This window comes from Pan troglodytes, chromosome 4 (genome assembly GCF_028858775.2).
Source record: "Pan troglodytes isolate AG18354 chromosome 4, NHGRI_mPanTro3-v2.0_pri, whole genome shotgun sequence".
In the NCBI taxonomy this organism is placed as follows: Eukaryota; Metazoa; Chordata; class Mammalia; order Primates; family Hominidae; genus Pan; species Pan troglodytes.
Window position 1 is genome coordinate 52,358,348 of NC_072402.2, and position 27,677 is coordinate 52,386,024.

General features: G+C 40.8%; 1 long non-coding RNA gene across 2 annotated transcripts in view; it reads left to right on the forward strand.

The window, feature by feature from the left end:
- Nucleotides 1–17,512: 17,512 nt before the first annotated feature.
- The window catches only part of LOC134810075 (uncharacterized), a 205,794-nt gene continuing 195,629 nt past the window's right edge, over nucleotides 17,513–27,677 (forward strand). The window contains exons 1-2 of one of the 2 annotated variants that reach the window (XR_010157228.1): nucleotides 17,513–17,723; nucleotides 18,767–18,916. This is a non-coding gene — a long non-coding RNA (uncharacterized LOC134810075). The remainder of the gene's footprint in view (nucleotides 17,724–18,766; nucleotides 18,917–27,677) is intronic. The other variant, XR_010157227.1, reaches the window with a different exon arrangement.

Genomic DNA, 27,677 nt, shown 5'->3' on the forward strand with positions numbered 1-27,677 from the left:
CCCAAAGTGCTGGGATTACAGGCATGAGCCACCACACCCGGCCATGTGCATTTATTTTATAAAATCTATTTAAAATTCTTACAATTTATAAAATCTGTTTATATTCTTATAATTTATAAAATCCATTCATAAAATAAGTTTATTTTTATTAAAATGGTGATTAACATGAAACCTGAAAAATTAAAGCTGTTTAATTACTTTAAATGGTAAACATAAAAACTGATATTATCCAAAAGATTGTTGGTTTCCAGTCTTGGTGGGGATAAGAGGGTATCTGTGCTTAGTTAAAGTCTCTCTAGGAGATTCTTAGGCCAGATTTGGAAACCGCTAGCCTGATGTGTTGTTGGTTCCAAGTGGTTAAATGGGATAAGTTTAATGGTACCCTTCAGAATGTATCATAAAATCCATATATACCAATGGAAGAATCTTATTCAGCTTGGGCTCAGTCTGAAAGTTGTACTTCTACTCTTCTTGCCTCTAGCAGGCCTTAGAACTCATCTAATCATCCAGCACAAACAGGACAGCAAGGCAGTAGCAGAGTCCTTGAGCATCAAGAGCTGTAGGGTTGAGCAAATATAGATACAACTCCAAGGTAAACAGCTCCCTGGTAGCAGACATTTTGCAGAAATTTCCTGGTAAAAACCAAAGTTTCCTTAGAAATCAATTGGTGGGGACTTTGTCTGAATTTGCTCAAAATTTACATTCAAAAATAAAAAACAACCAAAACCAGTAATTGAATAGTTTCTACAATTGACATTGGCCACTACAATTCAAGAAAGTAATCATTCCTGCAGAGATGAAATGAATCAGCAGAAACTATCCATTAATAAAGGAAAAGATAACTAGACAAGAACAGACACCATTCCCTAGCCAATATCTGCCAAAAGGATTTGTTAAATCCTTAGGATAAAAAATTGAAAGTTAACATGAGAATCCTAATAGTTATTTTTTTGTTAAAATTGACTATATTATAAACTGTATGTGGGTCTTATTTCTTAGTGTGGGCTAAATTCTCAAATAGTCCTATAGCTATTTTTAATAAAATTTCAAGTTAATTCTTGTAGATATGATCATAGGGAGCAGGATCACATATAATCTGAACTGACAACTGTGAGTATGATTTTGGTGCTCAGAGTGAACATTCTAGATCAACCATACACCTTCCAGACAGGTGTCTTTATAAGACATGCTCCTGTCTGAGGGCATTGCGTTTTCCATATGCTGCTACCTCTGGGGAGGTCTGATGGCAGTGTTAACTTCCAGCAATAGGCAGGTTGAAATTCGGTACCATGAAATTAATTTATTAGTGGTAGGTTCTGGGATATCCAGAAAGAGCTGCATTGTAGAGGAAAAAGCCAAGATATTATGATAATTGCAGAACAATCAGAAAGGCTTTTTTGACATTAAGCAACTGACCTGGTGTTCCTTAGTCTCCTGGGCTAACAACAGCACTGAAATTAGAGGCTGTGGAAGAAGGTCATTAGACAGCCCTAGTTGTAAATATTAGGGGACTGTAGGGACAGGAGTCCTATTGCAGTATGCCTAGTGTCTTATTTATTTTTGTATCATTTTATTCATTCATTTATTCAACAAACATTTACTGAATACCTCCTATGTGCCGTTTATGATGATATGGAGAATACAATGGGGAGCAAGGTGAACCTGGTCCTTGTTCTCATGAAACCTTCCTGCATACTGCTGTGTGCTTCATGAAGTCAGTCACGGCAGTTCCATTTCCGTTGCTACTGTTTGGTTCATGAATGGATATATGATTCAGTTCTGGCCACTGAGACTTGAGAACGCACAAACCAGGAGGCGTCTGAGATAGGTTTCCTTCTTTTTTTTTTTTTTTTTTTTTTTTTTTTTTGAGACGGAGTCTCGCTCTGTCGCCCAGGCTGGAGTGCAGTGGCGCGATCTCGCTCACTGCAAGCTCCGCCTCCCGGGTTCACGCCATTCTCCTGCCTCAGCCTCCCGAGTAGCTGGGACTACAGGCGCCCGCCACCACGCCCGGCTAATTTTTTTTTTTTTTTTTGTATTTTCAGTACAGACGGGGTTTCACTGTGTTAGCCAGGATGGTCTTAATCTCCTGACCTCGTGATCTGCCCGCCTCGGCCTCCCAAAGTGCTGGGATTACAGGCATGAGCCACCGCGCCTGGCCGGTTTCCTTCTTTTTAAAAAGAGACATGGAAAGACCAGCTGTAACTGTTTATAAATGGCAGCCATTTTGTGACCATGAGGGAGCTAGCCTGAAGATGAAATCTGCATGTGGAGGACGGCAGAGCAGAAAGCTGGGAAGCACCTGCATCCGTGGTCAACTGCAGAGTCACTGACCACAGCAGCCCTGGAGCTGCCTGTCTGTGAACTTATTTTGTGAGATAAGAAATGTCTATTGTTTAAGGCAGTCTAGCCAAGATGTTACTTGCAGTTAAAGGCCAACTATCTGATATGTTCTCCAGAAGATTCACTGCAATTCACCTGATAGTGACTTGATAGTAAATATGTGGTTCTAAGAAGGAGGTAAAGTTTTAAAGCCTGTCTCACAATGCTAAACAGTAGTGAAAAGGACACCCAGTGTTTGCTAGGGAAAACTTTAAGAGGTTTCTGTAACTTGGGAATTCTGAAGACAATTGTGTGTGTGCACGTGTGCGTGCACATGTGTGTTTGTGACATATTTGCGATTTTAAACTGAGTGGAGAATTCTTTGCACCTTTGCTTTACAAGGAAATGTGTGTTTTAAAGCCACTGTAGTTATGACTTCTTAGAAAAGGGCACTAGATGAAAGAAGGAAGATTGCTAACTCTTTTTTTTTTTTTTTGGAGACAGAGTCTCACTCTGTCACCCAGGCTGCAGTGCAGTGGTGCGATCTTGGCTCACTGCAGCCTCTGCCTCCTGGGTTCAAGCAATTCTCTTCCTCAGCCTCCTGAGTAGCTGGGATTACAGGTGCCCACCACCACATCCACCTAATTTTTTGTGTTTTTAGTAGAGATGGGGTTTCACCATCTTGGCCAGGCTGGTCTTGAACTCCCGACATTGTGATCCACCTGCCTTGGCCTCCCAAAGTGTTAGGATTACAGGCATGAGCCACGGCACCAGGCTGAAGATTGCTAACTCTTAATGAGTGCTTCCCAGGAGGCCTGGGCACATGCTAATGCTTTGCATACATTGTCTTAATTCTTCTTCAAAACAATAAATACTATTTCTCATTATACCAAAAAAGGCAATATGGCTGAGAAATAACTTGCCCAAAGTCACAGATAAATGGTAAAAACTGAAGCCTGGATCCAGGTCTGTGTGATTCCAAACCCCATGCACTTAAGCCTTATGGAGACAAGCCGTACCGGCCGCTTTCCAAAGTCTGCCTTTCGTAGTTTTCCCTCATGAACCGAGCAGCAATGTCTGGAGGTTCCCTTGTTAGTTATGCAAATAGCAAAGCTGGTTACACAATGGAGAGAAGGCCAATTCTGGCACTAATTTTAGGGCAAACCACAGATGTCTTTGATGTTTTCATTGTACATGAGAACAGAGCCAGTGATCCGACAGCTGCTGGCAGCCCTAATAAAATATGCAGAATATTAAGGCAGTTTTATCTCAGTGCCTAATTACAGCTGGCAAGGGGAAATTTATTTTGCAAAGGAGGAGATGTCAAATGGTATAAATGCAACGTATAACCAAATATGATTGCTTCATTCTATTTTCTCAGGGCTCTGCAATTATAGAGCACTTTTTGGAAAAGTGTTATTAATTGACAGTCCTCTCAAGCTATGTAACCAAAACTTTGTTTTAGATATTATTGGAACAGCTCAACTGCTTTATTGCCTTATACTTAAATTTATTTTCTTCTTTTGCCTTAGTTATAAAATATATCCAGCACTTAATTCCAAAAGTAAATGTAATTACAACATTCTTGTCTAGTCCAGGTTTTTACACCCACATAACCAATGTGATGGGACCATAATTCAATGTTTTCTTGCCTTGGAAAATTGTTTCATATATGTAATGACAGAGAAATAGCTTTATAATGCTGATACAGGAGCAAAGAACTAATAGTTGGCTACTTCAACAAGCAGTAATCATAGCTGGATGAGGCTCTGACATTTCAGCTTCATGTGGCTTACACCATATGTGGCCATGGCTGCAAGCTGCATGATGTTGAAATAGGATACACAGGCCAGATCTCCTTCAAAGGAGGACTTGCTGCCCAGCTGTGGGTGGGCACTCCAGCTGTTTGTTCTTTCAGGGTCTGTCTCAGCTATAGAGTCACCTCCTGATGTCATGCCCTTCCATAGTCATATAGTCCACATCCAGTGACTATGTGAGATGAAGTACAAAGGCCCAGACATTGAAGCATGGTATGGCACATTCTCATTCTACAGCCCTCCCTGTTTCCCCTTCCCTCCAGTGTTGATCTCTCATAAATATCTTACACCCCAGATTCTACCTAGGCATGTCTCGTCATCTGCTTCTAGAAAAACCAACTGGTGACACCATAAAAACAGAACCATTTATCAAACGGTTCTACCTTTTTCAGGGAATGATCTTTCAGCCATCATTTGAGAACATAATATATGTTGAATTAAAGCCCCATGATGACTTTCAGTACTAAATGACCACATTAAAAATTATCAGTTAGTTATATTCCAGAAACTTAATTTTTTTCAACATACGAAAATGCACTGCTAAAATAATAAGTTTTTATTTTTCCTAAATCTTTCTTGGCTTCAGTGCAGCATCTGACACTCACTGTAAACTCCTCTTTCTTGAAAATCTTTTCTCTGTTCGATTTCAAAGAAAAATTAAGTTCTATTTTTATTTCTATTTTTCTGGTTGCTCCTTTATAATCTGTGTCTGGTGCCTGCCTTATGATGGTGTATCCCAAGATTCTGTCCTTGACTTTGCTCATCTACCTTTACTCATTTTTCACAGATACACTCATCTTCAACCTCTGCTAATGTGTTGGTTATGCCTAGTTTTTGAGTTTTCAGTTCAGACCTTGCTGTGGAGCTTCAGAGCCATATAGTTTCTCAAAACAAGAACACCCCCAAATAGAATGTTTTATCTTCACATCCTTTCATCCAAAACACTCCAAAATGAAAACAACCAACAATGGCAACCTGTTCATCCTCCAATGGTCCTGTGGCCTTCAATGGCACCACTACTCATCCTGTGGTCTTAGCCTGAAATCAGGGAGGCATCCTAGATTTCTTCCTCTCACTAATGCTTCATATCCAAGCAGTCCCAAGAGCTTAGATGATTCTCTCTCTTTTTAAAAATTTTATTTTCGAAACAAGGTCTTGCTGTGTTGTCTAGACTGGAGTGCAGCGATGCAATCACAACTCACTGCAGCCTCAAACTCCTGGGCTCAAGGGATCCTCCCACCTCAGCCTCCAAAGTAACTGGGACTACAGGTGCATGCCACCATGCCCAGCTAATTTTGTTGTTGTTGTTGTTGAGGTGGGATCTCATTGTGTTTTCCAGGCTGAGATTCTCCCTTTTAAACAGCTTGAGTCATTCCACCTCTTTCTTTCCACTGTCTCTTATCCCTTCTTCCATTAGTGGCTTGAAGTTTTTGATATCATCATATTACCTTCCTCCTTAAACACATCCTTTTCTACCATCTGATCATGCTATGTCACTGCTTAAAATCTTTCCGTGGTTTCCAACTTGGCATGCAAAGTCCCTAATGATATGAGGCCTTGTCTATCTAGTCTCATTGTCAATGGTTCTTCAGTGTCTACTTTACCAGTGCCTTGGACATAAACACATTAGGCAGAGCTATGTTTCTGTGCCTGAGAAAGATGCAGTTCCCTCTGCCCTTAGCATGAAGCTCCTTCCCCTTCCTACTCATCCTCCCTTCATCTAGCTCGTATTCATCCTTCAAAACTCAGCTCCTGCTGAGACCATCTTTGGAAAAGTCCTCCTAGATGCCTCCACTACCCTGTCACCTAAGAACATATCTATCAAGATATTATCCTATTGTGAAGGGACTTGTCTCAAACTGATCTACAAAGTTCCTTGAAAACTCCTGGTTGGAGTTTACACTGGGATATGCCTACTAAATAGTAGGCTTCATAATGTATTTGTGCAATTAATGAAAATGAAGTTGTATAAACATATAATTACCTGTCAGTGAACCATTGTAATAGTAGATTACCAAAATGCACACAAACATTGACATATTACCAGGTAGAACCTTTGCAAAACCTTTTAGAAAAGGCTTTTGGCTGGGCACAGAGGCCCATGCCTGTAATCCCAGCACCCTGGGAGGCTGAGGCAGGAGGATTGCTTGAGCCCAGGAGTTCGAGACCAGCCTGGGCAACATAGTGAGACTGTCTGTATAAAAAGTAAATTTTAAAAAATTAACTGGGCACAGAGGCGTCCACTTATAGTCCCAGCTATTCCGGAGGCTGGGATGGGAGGATCACCTGAACCCAGGAGATCGAGGCTGCAGTGAGCCATGTTTGTGCCACTATACTCTGGCCTGGGTGACAGAGTGAGACCCTGTCTCAAAAAAAAAAAAAAGGAAAAGGGTTTTTTTAAATCAATACTATATATTACACACACACACACACACTCACACACACACATTAATAACATCTATATTGGCTTTTACTTTAAAAAGTTAATATACATAACAAAATTATTTATAAATAAATTATATATAATATAAAATTAATTTCACATTTTATAATATTATTATATAAAATTTTATATTTAGACAAGAAAAGTATATATACTTCAATTTTTTATATAATTTAATAATACTTATGTATTTTAATATAAATCCATGCTATGTAAATGATAGGTATTATAAATTCTCTATATAAATTATAGATATAACACTTTACATGTAACATAAGTTATTTTAATATAATTTTTGAAAGGAAATGCCATTGTAGATGTTGCCAATGAGGACTTTTGAGTAGGTGTAGTATTTTTCATGAAGTAGCTCACAGACAGTTTTTGCCTCTTTAAACTGATTGTCAACATATGGGTAAATAACAATCTGCTGACTTTGAAAAATTAGTTATAATCCATTTCACATAATGCATGCAAAACACAGCAGGCAATGGCCCATAATTGAAGGATTAGTTTGGGGCCTTAGGGTGGTTTTTAAAATTCACAGGCTGGTAGAATGTTACACCCCATATGGACCCAGAATATTCTCATCAGGGAGTCTCCAGTACTCTCTTTCCTCCTACAGAATACCACGTGTTCCATGTTCAGGAGAGCACTTCCTCCATCCATCAGTACAGCAGCTGGAGATCTTCCCTGGTGATAAAGTAGGCAGGAGGCTGAAAGCACCTTATAGGAATCTGAATCCTGCCTGAATAGATTTGTTAAACCACTTAGGTCATTTCTAATTTTTTCTGCTGTCCAAGGCACACTGCAGCTTTTCCTTGTCTTGTGCCTGAACCTTACATCCTGCTACAATTGCTCTATGTGCACCATTCCTTTTGGATTTTAGTGGCTTACCAGTGTAGAATTAGAGGCTGCTCTGTTATCTTTTACTTTTCCTCACTGTGGTTTTTACTCTCGCTTTACTCCCACCTATCTGCGTTGATTTGTGCTATTTCCTGTGTATGATTTGCATGTCTGCAGTTGCTTTTTGTCTCTAGTTACTGCTTTCTTTTCCTGTTTGTCATGTTCTTGTAGGACCCTTTCTGACTCTCTCAAGAGAGACCTTTTCAACCCCAACTCCTTCTGGTCTAATCCTAACCAGCACCAGCTGGTTGGGAAGTAGAGCAGGAACTCTGGCTGCCCTAATCTACACGGTGCTCTCTGCTCCTGGGCAGAGGTGTGGGTGTTTTTATATACTATTCTCTTGAGTATGAAATGCCTGAACAAAGCAGTGATTTGGCAAGCCTGAAGCCACACACTGGGGCTCATAGTAACTTGCTTTTACTAGCAACGTGAGCATTAGAAACATTTCCTGGCCAAGTAGGCTTGAATTCGCTAGGAGTAGGGGTGCAATGAGTCTGGGTTCACTTTGCTCAGGGTGACAAGGCTTTAGAGTATTGGTTAATTGTCAAACTCTTTTGTTTAAGAGACAAGGTAAACATACATACATACATAGAGAAGCTTTCTAGGGTTACTTAGGCTTTATGTGATTACTAGCAGAAATGTTTTATTTGCAAGCAAAGCTTATAAACCACCTCTTAGATATCTTTGCAAAATGAAGCTAAAACATGGTTTAAAGAATCAAAAATATAAGATATTTACAATGATTTATAATTGAATCAGGAATGCATTTGGTATTTTTTAAAAGGAATAATTGGCTAAGATTTAAATTAATTTGCTTTCCTTAAAAACCCAGAGCCTAAACAATGGAAAGAAATAGAAACAGTTACACTGGGTGTGTGAGGGGTGGAGGCGGGGGACCCAACTGGGACTGAAATTTCTTGAAGAAAATCTACAACATCGGCCAAGCACACATGGATTGTGTGACTTCATTTAGTTGGAGGAGAACTGAGCAACCCACTGATCTCAAATGTCTTTCCCCAGGAGAAATAATCTCTCTTGTCTTGGAATGGCTGTAGCACTGAAAGTCTATTCCACCCTTGGCACTTACCTTAATCTATGCTGTAATATTATCTCTTTTAGAAATGTTTTTATCTCTTCATTATAACAATTATCTTTTTATGTGCCTGACTTACCTAGGATGCTCATTCATTCCGGTGGCCTGGAACAGTTCTGATTTGCGCCCGTTGCCATGGTTTAATTAATAGTGCCCCCTTTCACTCTCAGAAGTGTCTTGGTTTGGATGATAAATTATAAGGTTCCTATAGTCTTATCCCAACTAAACGGAAAGTTCCTGTGTTAGTCAAGATCCCAGCAAGAAACAGAATATTCTGTGGGGATTTTTGAAGAGATAAAAGTCCCTTTAATAAAGGGACTATTTATAGACGTGTGGGCAGAGTTAAGAGCATCAAAAAAGGATGTTGAGGCACCAGGCCTGAAAAGGTAAAGGGAAGAAATGATGCTATTGGAGCTTACCTGGGGGGCAGAGCCTTTGAAGAGGGGCCACCCTAGAGAAGCCATAGTCCTGGAAGGACTCAAACACTACAGAATGGGCCAAGCAAGGGAAGACATTCCCTACCACTCTGTCCTCCCACCCATCTATTACCTATCTGTGCCTTCTATTGGTTGAACCCAAATGCAAGCCAGAAGGCAAAGGAGCCCTGGTGATAAAGTTGGAAGGTGTTCGTTTCCTTGGGAAGAAGAGCAGGGAAAGGCAGAGAATGAATTGAGGGGGATCAGGGTATCTTGGGTCCTAGGGAAGTGGCAAACAGGAAATAAAGCTTCCTAAGGGGAGTCTCTTTGTCTTCAAGTCAATTAAAAACACATGTGTGCACACACATGCAAAACACTACAGGAAAGGCCATGATTGGCAAGACTTGGCAGCTATTTAAGGGAGATATTCTCTACAATGGGGAACAAGAAATAAACTTAAGGAAGTTAAATTTCAGACTGAAGGTAAATAGCAGACTACAACAATATTAAGCAGTATGTGGTGATTGTCAGATTAATGGTGAAGGCCCTAGATGTTAAAGGAGTTTGAAGGATGAAAGATCACAATGGGCTGGAGCAATCTCAAAAAATAATTTATGGAAGAGGAGAGGTTTTCAGCAACATTGAAATTAGAGCCAACTTATATGGGCAAGAAGGAGAGGTTGATCTTCTTTGGGGCAATGGCATCGACAAGATCACAGGTGTTAGCCTGAAACACATCTTCCCATGGGTGGAGGGCTGGTGTTGTTTCTGAGATTTTCAAAAATCTTACAAACATTCCAGGCAAATACCTATGGAAGGGGCTAAAGGGCGTAAGAGGTAATGGGCTGTAAGAGGTATAGGTTGTGGGTGGCCATTGATTCATTTCTTCAATAAACATTTATTGAATGCTTGGTATTGGTCAAGCCACTGTTCTGAGAGCAGCTGATGCCAAGTAAGATAAGACATGGTTCTTTCCCTTGAAGAAAGGGAATGGAAAAGGTAACCAAAGGAGAAAATAATTATTTTTGCCTTGTGTCCAGATGAGGTTTTTCACATTCTCGGCTGGTCTTTTCACTCACTGCTTAAACTCTTTGGAGAGCCTTTTACTCCCTTCAGGGGAAAGGATTGAGGCTCTTCCGATGTGGCCTTTTCTTGAGTCTCCAGGCCCATCTCTTACCACTCCTCTCGACACAGAGGTATGCACAGAAGATATGCAAGCACACAGGAGATCATCTAAATGAGACTTGAGCAGAGAGTGATTAAGGAAGACTTCCCGGAGGAGGTAATGCAATCTGAATTCTGAAGTGTGAGCAGGGGCTTTGTAACGGTGTTTCCATTTATTTGTGTCTATCCCGATGCATTCTAAAAAGGAAGTAGGATGGTTTGGCTTAAGAAATACACAGAGCAGGATAAAAAGAAAATTAGGTAAAACATAGGGTGAGCTTATTTGCCTTTTATGTACATTGCTGCATTTGATTTCAGAAAAGCTTTATAAAGTTGCAGTTTTATTTGCATTTTCCAGATGAGGAAGCCAAGACCCAGTGGTTGAAGTACCTTGCCCAGAGCACACAGTCTTGACAGGCAGTGGAAGCAGAACAGAACCAAGCTGGTTTGGTACCAGTCTGTGAGTTTTCAGCTGTGTGCACTAGTATAAAAGATGTGCTTGTGACTTCTGTGGCTTACCTCCCTGCATAGAGCTCAAGGCCTGAAGGTGCTGCACAGGGCAGTAAAGGATGGCTGTGCACTTTGAAGACTGAAACGTGAGTGAAGGGGGTGTATTAGTCCATTCTCACGCTGCTAATAAAGACATACCTGAGACTGGGTAATTTATAAAGGAAAGAAGTTAATTGACTCACAGTTCAGCATGGCTGAGGTGGCCTCAGGAAACTTACAATCATGGTGGAAGGGGAAGAAAATGTGTCCTTCACATGGCGGCAGCAAGGAGAAGTGCTGAGCAAAAGGGAGAGAAGCCCCTTATAAACCATAAGATCTTGTGAGAACTCACATTCACTACCATGAGAATGGCAGCATGAGGGTAATCACCCCCATGACTCAATTACCTCCTACCAGGTCCCTCCCACAACATGTGGGGATTATGGGAACTACAATTCAAGATGAGATTTGGGTGGGGACACAGCCAAACCATATCAGAAGGGAACTGGGAAAGGCATTTCAGGCAGAAGAGTCAGCGTGTTCAAAGCAAGAGGGGTGTGAAGGAGCATGGCGTGTTGGAAAGATAGTAATTAGCTCATGATGGTTGGGAGTGTTAAGAGCACTGCTGAGAGATGGGGCTGGAGACGCAAGCAAGAGCCACATCTGAAGGGCTTCATATAGCCCTTGGCCTGAAGGGAGTAAAAACTCTTGAAGGAGTTTAAGCAGTGAGTGACAAGACTGAGAATGTTAAAAACCTCACTTGTACAGCAATGTAAGCAAGTCTAGGTCAGGAGAAGTCTGGAGGCAGAGAGGCCAGTTACAGGGCTTGCTGCAGTCATAGAGCAACAAGATGGTAGAAATGATAAGGAGGGTGTTAGAGTTTGGGAGGTATTATGGAGAAACATTAGACAGAGGTGGGCCCCTGGATTGGGGATGGGTAAAGGTAACAAATTCTCACTTGGGCAGCCAGTGAGGTGATGCCATTCATAAGGCAGGGATGGTGGGGAAGAACCAGCTTGGTGCCTAAAGGTGATGAGTAGAGATGATGATGGTCATAAACAACTAATGAAGAAAATGAGCTTCACTTTTTTACCCTTCTGTTCTGTCTAGTTGTTTAGTTTATTGAGGCCTTAGAAAAAAATATGACAGCCCCAGAGAAAATATTGTCAATAAAAGTTAAATGTATTTATTTTGATAAGACATTGTTTTTACTGCAAAAGTAATATATACACAGACAATTTAGAAATTACAGACAAGCCAAAGAAAATGTCATTACACAAATGCAATGTTACGATGACTTGTAACACTTTGGTGTGTATCCTTTTTTTCTAAGCACATATGTGTAAATATATGCATTTTTAAAGGATTTCAGTAATGTTCTCATGATTAAATATATCATGCACATCCTTCTTTCTTTTCTTTCTTGCTTATTTTATTTTATTTTTTTTTTTGAGACATGGTCTAGCTCTGTCACCCAGGCTTGAATGTAGTGCAATTCTGGCTCACTTCAACCCCCATCTCTTGAGTTCAAGTGATCCTCCTGCCTCAGCCTCCCAAGTAGCTGGCACTGCAGGTGTGCGCCACCATGCCCAGCTAATTTTTGTATTTTTTGTTGGGACAGGGTTTTGCCATGTTGCCTAGGCTTGTCTCAAACTCCTAGGCTCAAGTGATCCACCCACCTTGGCCTCCCAAACTGTTGGGATTACAGGCATGAGCCACCATGCCTGGCACATACACATCTTTCAATAATATTGGTAATTCTGTAAGATCATTTTGGAGATTGCATGGTATTCCATTTATGAATGCACAGTCTTCTACTCAACTATGTTTCTGCTGAGACATTTAGGTTGTTTCCATTTTTGTTTTTACTATTACAAACAACTCTGCAATAAAGTAATGAAAATTTAAATTTTCCAATTAACCTTTGGTTTTTAGTAGTGCAATTTAGTTTATGAAATTAAGTTTGGGCATGGTTTGTTTTTTCAAGTGGTTGTAGAAAGAAACAGATTTTTTTTTTTTTTTGAGACGGAGTCTCACTCTGTCGCCCAGGCTGGAGTGCAGTGGTGTAATCTCGGCTCACTGCAACTTCTGCTTCCTGGGTTCAAGCAATTCTCTGCCTCAGTCTCCCGAGTAGCTGAGATTACAGGCACCTGCCACCACACCCAGTTAATTTTTGTATTTTTAGTAGAGACGGGGTTTCACCATCTTGGCCACACTGGTCTTGAACTCCTGACCTCGTTATCCAGCTGCCTCAGCCTCCAAAAGTGCTGGGATTACAGGCATGAGCCACTGCGCTCGGCGAAACAGTTGTTTTTAAATTGCTCTGAAAAAATATGTGGTCTCTAATTCTCATGTATGAGAGCAAACTGATATAAGGTATGGCTATTAAAAAGGAAGTATGGAAACTATCTGTGAGTTGAGTCATTCTTTAACTTTCAGTGAGGACAGAGACCACATTTGCTAATGAGATTCCTTTGCTTTAATGACTTTTTCAGTGTCTCCCCAAGGAGCATATAAAATGTTGTCAATTCTTCAAAATGATCTACAAATTGATAAACCTCATGAATAATTGCAATTGTAGTTAAATTCAACTTCCTTTTGATTGTGTACAATAAATTTTTTGCATACATCTTTAAAATTTTTTCCCTTAATTTAGAAGCAGGCTTTGAGGATAGGAAACATATTATAGCTGACCTTTTTTGACTGATCATTGCCCTTTTCCTCAGAGTTCCTACTGACTACACTCTGTGCTAAGTGTCTGCTCTCTCTGCCCTTGTCAAGCCTCTAATAGTCAAACATCTGAAATTCCTCTTTTCCAGTGAAGATGCTGCAGAGTACTTGGAAGAGAAAATGAGATGTTTCTGGCTTGTGTGGACAAGGTTAGACCCCCGATAGCAGCAGAAAAGGGATACAGGATGTTAGTGATAAATGGGTGGTCTCTGTTCAAACAATAGAATGCATGCATTCTCCCAAAGTGCTTGGAAAATCCCCAGTAGCTGTGTACTCCAAGCCATCCTCGTTGGATGTAGATACATTTCACCAGTCTCAATACCCTTTTTCTTTCATAAATATCTTCTATTCTAAAAGAAAGTGAATAGAAAGTGCAAGCAAATCTCACACATAACCTAAGCATAACATAAAGGAGAAATTTTAAAAATTTAATTTATAGTAAACATACATTATAGCCAGATGCTTATACTTATACCTAGACTCGTGAATGTGACACCTACAAATGCAGACTGATACTGCAGTGATACATTGATGACTCAAATACCACAGGGGGCATCACCACTGGTATTGTAATTTTCCAAAATGATGAACTACAATGGGTTAAGTTATGCGTGAAGCAACATCCAGTTTTCCTTGCCTTTATAAGGTGCATTCCTGAAAAATTCAGTGAGGCAACGTCCAATTTTCTTTGCATTTATAAATTGTATTCCTAGAAAATTCAGTGCATTTAAAACTACTCAAAAGTATTTTGTGTTTTATGTGTAAATTAAAGTTAGGTTTTAGGCTCACATCATTGTAAATAGGTTTTTCATCTACTTGAAAGACATTCAAAGCTCATGTCTGACATGAGACAGCTTTTTGTTTGCATGACTGACCCACATATTATTGGGCATCTCTAATCCCAGGACCCCAGCCAGTTGTACCCCATTCATTGTTAGAGCCAAAATACAAACTAGGCTGGGCGTGGTGACTTATGCCTGTAATCCCAGCACTTTGGGAAGCTGAGGCGGGCAGACCTGAGGTCGGGAATTTGAGACCAGCCTGGCCAACATAGTGAAACCCTGTCTCTACTAAAAATACAAAAATCAGCTGGGCGTGGTGGCATGTGCCTGTAATCCTAGCTACTTGGGAGGCTGAGGCATGAGAACTGCTTGAACTTGGGAGGCAGAGGGTGCAGTGAGCCGAGATAACGCCACTGCACTCGAGCCTGGGTGACAGAGTGAGACTCTGTCTCAAAAAAGAAAAAAAAAGTAAAACCCCAAAATACTGACAAACTTACAAATTGTCCCTTTAGGTGGGTATAATTCCCCTGCCTTCACCTCAATCACTGGTTAAGCAGCTCCTGACTGTTTTTCTTTTTTGGACCTGGGAGGATTTGCCTCTGAGGTACAGAGAATTAGGTCAACTTGAGTCTGATTTAAAAAAATTATTTACGTTAAAAATTGTGCATGTATACACAATTATATATAACACAATATATATTATGTTAAAAATATACATATAATAAAAGTTACCATTTAAACCATTTTAAATGTATAGTTCAGTGACATTAAACATTCACATTATTGTACAACCAATACCACTATCCATCTCCAGAACAGTTTTATCTTCTCCTCCTGGTTTTTTAAAGAAATTACGGACAGTAGTCTGTTTTGTCTCTCGTTTTCTTTTTTCTTTTTTTTTTTTGAGACGGAGTCTCGCTCTGTCTCCAGGCTAGAGTGCAGTGGTATGATCTCAGCTCACTGCAACCTCCACCTCCTGGGTTCAAGAGATTCTTGTGCCTCAGCCTCCCGAGTAGCTGAGATTAGAGGCGCCCGCCGCCACACCCAGCTAATTTTTGTATTTTTAGTAGAGACGGGGTTTCACCATGTTGGCCAGGATGGCCTCAGTCTCCCGACCTTATGATCCACCCGCCTCGGCCTCCCAAAGTGTTGGGTTTATAGGCGTGAGCCACTGCACCTGGCCTGTCTCTTGTTTTCTTAGGTCTTCTCATTGGCATTCATTCTGAGAATTGGTCTGTTTCTTTTTTCTTTTCTTTTTTTTTTTTTTTGAGATGGAGTCTAGCTCTCTCGCCCAGGCTGGAGTTCAGTGGCACGATCTCGGCTCACAGCAACCTCTGTCTCCCTAGTTCAAGTGATTCTCCTGCCTCAGCCTCCCAAGTAGCTGGGATTACAGGCACCCGCCACCACGCCCAGCTAATTTTTGTATTTTTAGTAGAGACAGGGTTTCATTGTGTTGCCAGGCTGGTCTCGAACTCCTGAGCTTGTGATCCACCCACCTCAGCCTCCCAAAGTACTGGGATTACAAGCATGAGCTACCGCTCCCCGCCTGGTCTGTTTCTTGATTCTGATTAGGCCAGGTTTGTGACTCAACTTTTTGTCTCTGGTGAGGCTGTCATGCTCTGAGCTCTGCCTGTGCTGCCAACCACACCTCTGCCCCCAGCCATATGGTAACCACACATGGCACCACCTCTCCGGCAGGTCTGGGCCTCCACAGCTCTGTGGCTGTGTCTAGGACTGAGTCGCCCTATGACTCCTCTTCACTCTCCCTTCTGGAAAATTCATCTTTTCCTTGGCAGGTTATATCATAATTTCATATTCATTTGATCACTTTAGACATCCTATATTCCACCGTACAGTCCTGGTTTGTCTACACTTGTCTATCTGAAATCCTATGTTATTAGGCTGTGTGTCTGTTAGAAGAGGCAACTTGGCAGTGTGGAAAGAGCATTAGAACTGGAATCAGAGGACAGTGAGTAAAAAGTGAGAGGGCTGATCACTAGATAATCTGCAGCTTCAAAGAAAAAGTTAATACATTAATTTCTATAAAATATCATATCTACCTACCTCATAGAACCTTCATAAGCATTGAATGCAAGTGAAAAATCGTAAAAGCATAAGGCATTATTATATAGCCTTTACTGTAATAAAAGATGCATAATACATGCTTTTTAAATGACAAAAGATATAATGACATACACTACTAATCGGTATTTTAAAGAACATAAGGCTGGATAATAGAATCTGCAAACCCAGATATAGGCTGTTTTATTTAGTAGGGATGTAGTCTTCAATAAATGTTAAATGAACATATGTGCTCCAGAAAAGTTATTCAAAACCTTCATTTGGGGGTATTTAAAAGACAGTAACTCTCAGATATTTAGTGCTTGGAAGTCCACATAGATGTTCTGGAGCATCAGCAGATGTGTGAGGTTGATTTCTGCCTGTTGTCATGAGAACACAGCTTGTCTTTATTGGCCTTTAGGAACATGACCTTAAAAGTCAGCCTGACAGTGATATTTTTCTATGAAAAGAGAGGCTACTACCCAAAGGAGCTGTGACAGGAGACCTGAGGAGTCAGATATGATCAGATGTTCTGTTTCCATTTACAGAGTCCTGAAAATCTTTGAGGCTGGTAGCCGCAAGTCATAGTTCCAGCCAGTGCTGTGCTGAGCCATGTTGCAAAAGGAAGGATGTGTACTACATACTATATAACTGGATACGTGATTTTACGTATTTTTAAAACCAGTTATTGGCAGCCAGGCACGGTGGCTCATATCTGTAATCCCAGCACTTTGGGAGGCCGAGGCAGGTGGATCACCTGAGGTCAGGAGTTCGTGACCAGCCTGGCTAACATGATGAAACCCCATCTCTACTAAAAATACAAAAAAATTAGCTGGGCGTGGTGGCAGGCACCTGTAATCCCAGCTACCCGGGAGGCTGAGGCTGGAGAATTGCTTGAACCCAGGAGGTGGAGGTTGCAGTGAGCCGAGATGGCGCCATCGCACTCCAGCCTGGGCAATAAGACTGAAACTCTGTCTCGGAAAAAAAAAGGTTATTGACTTAGATAAAAATACCACCTATGAGTTTGCTTCCATTAAAACCAGCAAAATAAATTTATAATAAATTCTGATTTTGGTATAAATCAAATACTTAATGTGAGTTTTAATATAGCTACTTTTCATTTTTTTCAATATTTTAAAACTAGTGTTCTGAAAAAAATTCATATCTGCTTAAGGTATTATTTTTATTTTATTTTATTTTTTTGAGACGGAGTCTTGCTCTGTCGCCCAGGCTGGAGTGCAGTGGCGCAAACTTGGCTCACTGCAAGCTCCGCCTCCCTGCAAGCTCCGCCTCCCGGGTTCACGCCATTTTCCTGCCTCAGCCTCTTGAGTAGCTGGGACTACGGGGGCCCGCCATTGCGCCCGGCTAATTTTTTTTGTATTTTTAGTAGAGACGGGGTTTCACCATGTTAGCCAGGATGTTCTCGGTCTCCTGACCTCATGATCCACCTGCCTCGGCCTCCCAAAGTGCTGGGATTACAGGAGTGAGCCACCGCGCCCGGCCAAGGTATTAATACATAGCATTTATCATAATTAAACATCAAAAATACATAAAAAACATGTGAATAGGGTTGTATGTTTTTCTGTTGTAGGCTCCAATATGGCTTAACACGGCACTATCAGTTCTTGTTTTCATTTAAAATGTTATTTTGTTCTTCATGGATTTTTGCATTAATTTAGATTTAAAAAATATTATATTAAAATATTATTTATCTTGACGACTGAGTTTTTGTGCCCCACCCCCGCCCCCCCGGCCCTTAAATTTTCTGCCTGAGGTTAGTGTTTCGCTTGCCTTAACCTATTTCTGGCCCTGGTCCTAACCCTCTATCCCAACAAACTATAATACAAAAACTGCTACAGGAATGAAAACTGTGCTCACTACGTTAGAGGAGACGTTCAAATCCAACTAATTTCTCCACAATCCAAGTGAGTCCAGGAAGCAACATGTCAAGTGGGGCAGGGAATGTGAGCTTTAGGGCTAGACAGATCTGGAATTAAATCCTGCCTTGCCTCCTTAGCAGTCTGAGTAATTACTTACCCAGTCCGAGCCTGTTTTCTTATTTTTAAAAGGATCAGTCATTTTTTAGTGAGAGTTAAACGAGATCGCTTGTGTAAAGCCTCTGTATTCAATGAATGTTCACCTGTCTCCTTCCCTATTTTAGAAATAGTAGTTTGACTCACAAACACTGAGTTACCCAAAGACTTGCTCCCAGAAGTGCTGGCATTGAAATTTGAACCCAGATATAGAGAAAGTCCTATGCTCTTCTCACTAAATTGCACTAATTCTAGCTGCTGCAGGGTTGCGTCTTTCTAGGGACATAATTCCTAGTTATACCAGCTATATCCCAGAGAACTTGGATAAGCAGCTCTGGAGCAGAGGTGGAATATGTAGCCCTTTGACACGACCATATACCACCAAAATATAAACATCAATGCAGAAATTAATGCCATCTCCTCTTTCTGACTCTACAAATATTTATTAGCAAGGGATAAGTTTTCCAAAAGATCTGAAGAGAGTTCAAGAAACTTTTTTCCCCCTCTTTTCTTTAGAGGCAGGATCTCACCACCTTTTCTGGGCTAGTCTCGAACTTCTGGCCCTGTTACCAGCGGCAAATCCCACAGGTCTGCAGCAACCTCAATTCTCGTTTCCTCAGAAGAAAGAATTCAACTGATGGGCAGAAGGCAGAAGGAGATACTGAGGCAAGTTTTAGAGCAGAAGTGAAAGTTTATTAAAAAGCTTTAGAGCAGGAATGAAAGGGAGGAAAATATACTTGGAAGAGGGCCAAGTGGGCGACCTGAAAGACAAGTGTGTGGTTTGACCTTTTGATTTGGGGTTTTATACATCGGCATACTTCCAGGATCTTGGGTTACTTCTCCCCACTCCTGAAAGCTTATCCAGAAGTTGATCAGTTTCAGGTGTTTTCTATTTATTGGGAGCCTGCCTTTCCCTAGCACCGGCTGGGACCAATTATTACTTTAGAGAGACAGTTAACAACCCCCTCGCCCGCCCAAGACTCCTGGGTTGGGGATGGGGGAACCCTCTCCTGCCCATTCCTTCTTTCTCCTGCCCACTCCTCCCCTCTCCTGCCCTGCCCTTCTCCGCCCATGTCTGACTAGCTACTTACTGTAACAGCCTCAAGCGATCCTCCCACGTTGGTCTCCCACAGTTCTGGCATTCTAGGTGTGAGCCACTGTGCCTGCCCTCAAGGAACTTGAACACTGTGCTTTTCTATATATGAGACAATTTGTAATTAGGAATTAGATATGTTTGTCAATTGTATGTATGCATTTTGGTATATTTCTTGTGATGATTGATATTTTATCTCATTTTAGAGGCAGATTGTATAGAATAAATTGAAATTTGCTTAGTGATGGCCGAAAGCTTTGCATCTCTTTTAGGGGTGATTAGCTATGCTTACAATAAAACTGTGCATATATATATTTGGAACATCCTTATAATAAAAAAATAAGCAACCTACATGTCCAACATAAAATAGTGTTTATATGAATTATGGCATACCATAGAATATTATGCTGTGATTAAACATGGTATTTCCAAAATATAAAATGAAAAAATGAGGACATAAGACTGTTTAATATGTATCTGGCTGGGTGCAGCGGCTCATGCCTGTAATCCCAGAAATTTGGGAGGCTAGGCAGGAGGATTGCTTGAGCCCAAAAGTTGGAGACCAGCCTGGGCAACATGGCAGAACCTTACCAAAATGATACAAAAATTAGCCGGGTGTGATGGCTCATGCCTGTGGTCCCAGTTACTGGAGAGGCTGAGGTGGAAGGATCCCTTGAGCCCAGGAGGCAGAGGTGCAGTGAGAGCCATGTTCATGCCACTGCACTCCAGCCTGGGTGACAGAGTGGGACCCTGTCTCAAACAAAAAACAAAAACCGTATAATATAAATCTAACTCTGTAAAGTTTTTAAAAATGTACTTATGTAAATAGAGAAAACAACTAAGATATTGAAATGTTAACGGTAATTAGTGATGGGATTATAGGTGACTTTTATTTTTTAAACAGTCTTTCATAGATTTTTCCAAAATGTCTATAAATTAACAAATTTTTTTTCTATAATTAAAAAATACTTTAAAACACAGTTTCTCTAATGGTGGAGTTTAAATGGTATCCAAAATAGACCTGCCCAGTTTTATTTTGGAGCAAATAAATTTGACAATTAGAACAATTGCAATGTATGTTTTTATTTTTATTTTATTTTTACTTTTATTTTTTCTAAAGACAAGGTCTTGCTCTGTCACTCAGGCTGCATAATCATAGCTCACTGCAGCCTCAAACTCCTGGGCTCAAGCGATCCTGCTGCCTTAACCTCCCAAGCAGCTAGGACTACAGGCGCATGCCACCAGGCCCAGCTAATTTTAAAAATTTTTGTAGAGACAGGATTTTGCTATGTTGCCCAGGCTGGTCATGAACTTTTGGCCTCAAGCAATCCTCCCTGCCCCACCTCCCAAAATGCTGGGATTACAGATGTGAGCCACCACACTTGGCTTCAATATATGTCTAAATAGTCATGCAAACCTTTAAGTAAAGGAAATTTTTTTAACTTTTTTTTTTTTTTTTTAAAGACAGGGCCTTGCTTTGTTGCCTAGGAGTGCAGTGGCTCTTCACAGGTGTGATCACAGTGCACTCTGGCCTAGAACTCCTGGCTTCAAGCCATCCTCTCCTCTTGCCTCAGCCTCCTGAGTAGCTGAGAATACAGGCAGGTGCTACCATACCCAGCTTAAGTTAAGGAAATTTTGAGTCACCTTTGTCCTGGTTTAGCCATAGTTCATAATGTTAAAAAAGAACTTTATTTCTGGTGCCAAAATGTCGCCACAGTTTTTACTGATTTGTTCTTATATGCTTTCACCTCCGGAATATAAAATAAGTTAGGAGCAAAATATATGTAATGGAATGCTGTACGTAGGGAGAAAATTGGGTTGACCATAACCCCTGAAAAAGAAAAATAATGCATCTCTCATTTGTAGCAGCAGTAAACTGAACAAATGCTTTGCTTTGTTTCCCACTTACAATATTAAAGAAGACATTTGATATGTCATGGCACACACTCCTTTCCTGATCTTTTTCCTAACACTCCTCTCCTTGTGAATGTTTACCTGTCACTCTGCTGAGTGTCTGTATCTTTTTTTTACCCTCTAACATTAACCCATCTTGTCACTAGAAGGGAAGCAGATGTGAGCATAGCTGTTCCATAGTACCACTTTCCCCATCTATATGACTACCACAGAAACAATCGTGTTCTTATAGAACTCTGCTGCCCCCATCTCTGTTGTTTGGCCCAGGGGTTGGGGACACCACACAAACCAGATCAAGGACTTCTAGACTTTTCCTCTGGTAGGGGAGACTTTAGATGCAAATATTGGAAACTGTTGTTATTCGTTGTTGTAGTTGAATTATGTCTCCTGCAAAAAGGTATGTTGAAGTCCTAGCCCCCAGTACCTCAGAATGTGACCTTATTTGGAAATAGGGTGTTTATACATGTAATCAAGTTACAATGAGGTCATTAGAGTAGGCCCTAATCAATAGGACTGATGTCCTTATATAATAAAAAAGGGAAATTTAGACTCAGAGACAGGCACACACAGAAGGAAGACCATGCGAAGAGATACAGGGAGGAGATGGTGATGTGACTGGAGTGACGCATCTAAAAGCCACTGGCTGTCAAGGATTGCCCGCAAACATGGGAAGCTGGGAGAGGCCAGAAAGGATTCTCCCGGAGAGTCCTCTGAGTGGGCGTGCCCTGCCAACTCCTTGAGCTTGGACTTCTAACCTCCAGAATTGTAAGACAATAGATTTCTGTTGTTTTAAGACAACTTGTTTTTAGTGTGTTGTTATAGCAGCCCTAGAAAATAATACTGTGTTGCATTTTTTTTTTCTCATCATATGGAGTGGAGAGAACTAGTGAGAGTATGCAGGTTTTTTTTTTTTTTTTTTTTTTTTTGAGAGAAGAGTCACAGTGAGTCTGATAGCTTTTGAATCTTGGTTTTGAGTCCTTTCTGAGACCTAAATGCATGACTGTCCTTTCTGTGTATTGGTTTTTCAATCTTTTCTTGGATTACATGAACCGATTATCATTTTTGTGAGGGTGGAGTGTCTAAGTTAATTGAGTTGGATTTCTGGCACTTGCAATGAGAAATAGCTAATGAATCCTGAGTATCTAAGCAGCCTAGGAATGCGACATTTTCTAATACAAATGACATAAAACTTTTTTAGGTGTTGTATTACCTGAAGGGCAAAGTTCTCCTTTTCTAACACTATGACACATTGATATATTTAATTCCTCACGTAAAACAGGAAAAAATTACTTGAAGAAAATACAACTTTTATTATAAGGATGCAGGCAGATCTCACGCATCTGAGCTTTTTATTTATTTGTTAATGTTCATTCATGTTGTCTTTTTTTCAATTGGAACCACCAAAACTTAAGAAAAAATTATGAGAGAAATAAATTTTAGTTTAATGATTGAACATCTGCTATGTGCAGGCACTGAGCTAGGTGTTATGTTACAACTGTGAGCAGGACTAAATCCTTGCCTTGGAGGAGTTTATAACCTAGTAGGGGAAAAAGAGAAGTAAACAGAGGGCCAGGTGTTGTGGTGTGAGCCTGTAGTCCTTGGAGCTGACGTGGGAGGATGGCTTTAGCCCAGGAATTTGAGGCCATGGTGCACTATGATCATAATTGAGAATAGCCACTGCACTTCAGCCTGGGTAACATAGCAAGACAGTGTCTCTGAAAAACAAACAAACAAACAAAAACCAAAATTAAAACAAAACAGGTAATCAAAATACAGTGACCAGGTTGTAGCATGATTAGATTATAGAGTGCAAGGGATGAGATTTTCGAGATAAAAGAGATAGATCAAGAAATGCCTTTCATGCCACATAAAGGAGTTTTGTTTAGACCAATGGCAGTGGGAGTAGGTTTTGAGCAGGAGGGTGAGAAAGGTAGGATTGAGCCTTTGAAAGTTCTAGTGCTTTAGAAGATGCTCAGCATTTCAGTTAGGAAGACTGTGTGTAACACAGGTTTGAGATGGTAGTGGTCTCCTCCCCCAGGATGATGGTGATAGAGATGGAGGGGAGTGGACTGGTTCAGGGGAAATTATTAATAGGAGGTGAAATTGACAGGCTTGGTCATGGGTGGTTGTGAGGGAGAGAAAGTCAGGTGTCTGGCTGAGGAGCTTTGCTGAATGGAAGTGCTATTTGCTGAGGCAGCAGACAGGAAGGGGAGTGGTTTGGGAAAAGGGGGGATAATGCGAGCATTGCTGAATGTGATGGGCTGTAGGACCAGCAGTGGGGATGTCCACAAGAGTTGGCTATATAGCGTTGGTGCTCATTGGAGGGGCCAGAGGATTTGAATATAGTTAATAATTAAAAATGCGGATGTGATTACCAAGGGAGTACATATTATGTAAGAAAATCAAACAATGAGGACGTATCTCTGAGAAACTCCAACCATTCTGAAAAACTCCAAAAGACCATTCTTGGTAACTGTGCCAAGTGAATGGCCTGGTCTCTGAAACTCTACGCTCAGACACAGGTCGTCCTGGAGAGTGGTGTCCTTCTGGATTGTCACATAACCTGTGAATGAAGCATGTGTTACAACAATAATGGAAAATATGCAAATGAGAAAAAAAGTTTCTCAGTGCCCCACCACCCTAAATTCTGGCTCCACCCCTATTTGTTTTCTCATATTTGTCTGAATTTCTCCAAGAAGCCCATAATCAATGCTGGGTCATTCCTGGAGTGTTGACAGTCACCAGGATTCACCTTTGGCTTTTGTTTCAGTCCAAAAGTAACAGTTAGTGTCACGTGTGAGGCAAACACATGCTGAGACTTGTTTGAGGGACCACTGAGATTTCAAGTTGAGGAAAAGCCTTCTGGTACATGAGGTCGATTGTAGAATGAATATGAATATTGAACATTCCTGCCAGCAGTCTGCAGACTTCTGATTTCAGGCCCCTGAAAACTGTTATTTCCTGGGCTTGTTTTTAAAAGCAGAGCCCAAACTTATTTCTGAGAAAGGACAGAATTAAAATTCAGCAGATAGTTGTTCATGCTGTATAAATAAATTCCTCTTCAGAGAGTGAAGGAATCCTTTTTCTCAGGGACCACAGGACTGCTTATAATGACTGTTTTCCTCACATCAAGAGCTCAGTCTTTGTGGCACCTTGACTTTTTTTGGAGGGGGCAACCAGTAGCTGTTGTCTAAATGTACGTCATATACATTAATTTTTACCATGAAATCTGAATGTTTTGGGATATACAAGTAAGTGTTTCTTGACATATGATTTCCCTAAAGTGAATGTAAAAATGCCCTGATCTTGAATTGGAAAACAGAACATGTGGTTAAACTAGCAAAGACAGGAAACACTATAGTAAATATTGTCATTCAATGATCAGCTAAACTAAAGCTGATTATTGAAGGTTTCTCCTTATTTTGTGCTTACTTCCTATCTCTCCCCATTTCTTATAGTTTTAGAATTCCAGATTCTCTTATGTGTTATCATGTTAGGGGTCTACTTTGATCAAGAATAGCATTTTTTAATATACTATTCCTCTGAACAATATAGGCAGCCACTATTTTGTATTGATCTATTACTCTGACACTACTTTAAACAGACAAATAAGCAAACATTCTGATTCCTTTATGGGCCTTTTATCAGATTTTGGTGGGACTCTTTCAATAAATAGCTGATGTAACTCAGTTAGTTTGGACCCTGCTAAACTTGTGGAAATATCTCTGAGGCTAGCAGGCTTCTGGCCACCATGTACTTTTAGAAACTCAGTTGTAACACTCAGTGACAGTGTTTATTCCCATGGAAATAATGTAATAATTAAAGATTGAATTCCTTGGACAGGGATATTTGGCCAGATACTTAATGATATCATTAAAGAAAAAACACAACAGCACAAGTTTCTAAACCAATAAAAAAATAGTAAAACTGTTTTCTAGCTTCTTTAAAATGGGCCTACTATATTGTTACTTTGATTTTAGCAGGGACCCTAATGATTGACAAAATATACTCATAGTACATGAAAATACAACTCCACTGTGGTGTAAATTTGCTCTGAAACTAATATGCTGGTGATAATAAACATTACGCATTTAACTAACAACAATTTTGCTTCGTTTGCAGAATTTAGAAAAGCTTTTTGGTAGCATTTTGGAAGGCTCAGATTTCTTTAAGACATCTGTCTAGGGAAATTTGAACTAATTTCTCTTTTATTTCCCTCTTGTAAAAATTCCCGTTAGAAAGCAAATGCATTCAAAACCATTCCATTGATCTTATAACTGTGCTTTATAACAATAGCCATGAGCTTTTCCTTTCTATCCTGTGGGCTGAAAGCACTGCAGTGGGGTGTCTGAATGGCACACAGGAACCAGGGGAACTGGGAAGTGAGGGGCAGCCAGCTTTGAGAGGGACCCCGGTCTGTTTTCTAGCACAGCAAATGTCAGGGGAAAGGGATTTGGCTTCACCCTTTTCGTTTTCTGACCCTGTTTCCAGGAAGACTTTGTAAAAGTTGAAGACTGCCAGGAGCTTATTTAAAACTATAATGGAAGTTTAAAAATGATCATAAAATGCCAGTTTCATGACAGCTTCATGACAAAATCACAGTTTGGCCCTCTTCTCCAAAAACCAAAGAATTCCTACGAAGCAAATCACCCACCCCAAATTCAGTCACATCCCATCTTTACATTTCTCCCAGTACCTTCTGGTCCTATGAGTTCAATGTCATGCTGAGGATATAAAGGCCAAGGGACAAATGTGGCAGGGGATGGGTTCAATTTATCTGATGCAACCCTGCTGAAATTGTCTTTTTCTACAGACATTTTATCAAGTCATAGGAGAGTTTAACTTTCTCTCTTTCCTAATTAGTTCTATGAACTTATCTATTTTCCTCATATTTTCTAACCCAGTCCTGGAGAGAAATTTGACCTTTATAATGACTACAATATATCAAGTACTTATGATATGCCAGGTAAAATGCTAAATATTACATGTATTATTATAATTATTTGAGACAGGGTCTCACTCCTGTCTCCCAGACGGGAGTGTAGTGGTACCATCTTGGCTCACAGCAGCCTCAAATTTCAAAGTTCAGGTGATCCTCCCACCTCAGGCCCCCGAGTAGCTGGGACTACAGGCAAGTGCCACCATGCCTGCCTGGTGTGTGTGTGTGTGTGTGTGTGTGTGTGTGTGTGTGTGTGTGTATTTTTGGTAGAGATGGGGTTTCACCATGTTGCTAGGGTGGTCAAACTCCTGGGCTCAAGCAATCCACTCACCTCAGCCTCCCAAAGTGCTGGGATTACAGGCGTGAGCCACTGTGCCTGGCCTGTGATACATATTATTGCATTGAATCCCCAAGTAAGTTAGAGATTCTTAGTCTCTCTACAGTTAAGGAAACCAAGGCTCAGCAGGATCATACAGCAAGATTTCCGCTGACTGCATGGCTAGTAAGTGTTGAGGCTGAGATTCTAACTGAGGGTCTATCTCATGGAAAACCCATGCTCACAGCCACTGTGCTGTGTGCTCTTCCTGTCTGGATATGGTCCTTGTCAGGGTACCTCAGTGTTCTCATGAGGCACCTCTGGCTTCTGAGATGTAGACAGAAACATCTAGGTATTAGGTTGGTGCAAAAGTAATTGCAGTTTTTGCCATTAAAAGTATGTTTAAGAATTAACATCCCGAATGAAAGGTACTTGAAGTTTAAGCCACTCTGATTACTAATAAGATACATAGTGTAGTAGTAACGTATGCCTGAGACCCAGCCTAATATTCTTCTTTGAATTCACACTTAACACTCACTCACACAACCAATTTTATTGAAGCTCTCTTTGTGCAAGAAAGTCCACTTTGAAACTAGAGTTCTCCAGGGAAACAAAAGCCTCCTTAGAAACAATGTTGGAATCTGGATTGCTGTGGAAGAAACTTAAAAAGCTTGAGTCCCTTCCACTTCTATTCTTGGATGGGTTTTGGCCCCTAGCTGGTTCAGAAATTCTTTATCCTCATTTAGATTCTCTAAGGGAGTGGCTCATTCCAGCCCAGCGCAGCCTCATTCTGCCCATAGCAGGTTTCCACCCTGGCTCTGCTCCCCCGCAGGGCGAGCACCAGGAGGGGACAGCTGCTGGGCCCACTTTGCATAGGGGCATGTATGACCCAGGCAGGGCTGACTCTCTGCGGAAAAACCTCAGGGCTGCTTTCTGGCTTTAGTCATATTCGTTAGATGAAACTTGTGGGTGTTACTAAGACATTCTGCGCCCTGAAATTGGGAGTGGTTTTGAAAACTGGTCTCAACTATTAGATTCCGAACCACTAAGCTTCCACATTTACTGACAGTTATATGCAGCAAAGAAGTTTTTCTCGTTGCCTGTTTTTCTATCCTTCTATGTGCAAACACTATGTATCTTATTAGTATTTAGAGTGGCTTAAACT